We start from the raw sequence: 1,226 nt of genomic DNA on the forward strand, positions 1-1,226 counted from the left end.
GGATGGATGGATGGATTAACAAACACAATTATGTCATCTTAGCAAGATTTGATACAAGGTCAATGGAAAACACAAAGATAAACACAAGTAATATCTAAGAATGATTATTGTTGTTTTCAGATCTTGTTCTGACTTTAATCATTCTATCTGCAGATGAACAGCATGTCATGGAAACCTAGGTCATTAAAGGATGTCATGAATTATTTGCTTAAACATAAAAGTATTAGTTCCATTACATCTCCCCCATCTGATCATTAAATCACCAATTTAATGATCAATAAAACAAAAAACTTTAATGTATTTTTAAAAACAAAACATGTCAACATAAACCTAAGTACGTATATGTACTTTCTGAAATCTCAACCCCAGTAATTCAATTTTTATTCCTCCCAGACATAAAAATATTTAATTTAGGGTGACCAATCTTGCAACTGTTTCCACTCTTCTAACTCCTCCTCTTCTTCCACAGCATTAAGACTCATAATGCACTGTTTACACTCTTGTTTAAACAGGGTCCTCAATTTCATCCCATCCCCTGTTCTCAGTTGATGGTTTGGTGTTCTCTGGTGGAGAAGAAATGGTCAGTTTTGCTTCATTTGCAGGCTGGGGAAATCCATTTTCTGGTTCCTCTGTTTGTGATGTTGATGAATCCAGATATTCTTCCAGTTCAGCAGCTTGAACTAACTGCCCTCTCTGTGGTACTGGTTCAGCCACTTGCACGTTGTTTTCCATTGGTGTCTCAGTTTGCACCTGTTGTCCTTCAGCCTCAGACGTCAGCTGATCACTCTCCTGTTGTTTGTTTCCAGCCGGTACTTTGTTCAGGAAATACTTCATGTTTGAAGCTAGAAGCTGTGCTCCAGTTTGATTCGGAGTCATTCTATTAGACCTGAAGAGATGTTTTCTTTCCCAGAAGATATCAAAATTATCCACAAAACTCACAGAGTGGTCAACACAGGACTTTTCCAAAAACCCATTAAGAACCAACAGTCTGCTGAACGTCTCAGCTCCTCCTCTGGCTGTAGGAATGGGCCCACTGAGGAACACAACCATGTTGAGATTTTTAACTRCATTCAGCAGCAGAATAAAATCCTTCTTCAGGATTTCTGTCGGTTCATAACTTCATCACTTCCTGGATGAATGATGAGGGTCTTCAGAGTTTCAGCAGAGTTATTCTGCTGAGATTTCCAGAATCTTCTCTGTAAGGTCAGATACTTTATCAGCAAAAC

The sequence above is a fragment of the Austrofundulus limnaeus genome, unplaced genomic scaffold (genome assembly GCF_001266775.1).
Source record: "Austrofundulus limnaeus strain Quisiro unplaced genomic scaffold, Austrofundulus_limnaeus-1.0 Scaffold1665, whole genome shotgun sequence".
NCBI classification, from domain to species: domain Eukaryota; kingdom Metazoa; phylum Chordata; class Actinopteri; order Cyprinodontiformes; family Rivulidae; genus Austrofundulus; species Austrofundulus limnaeus.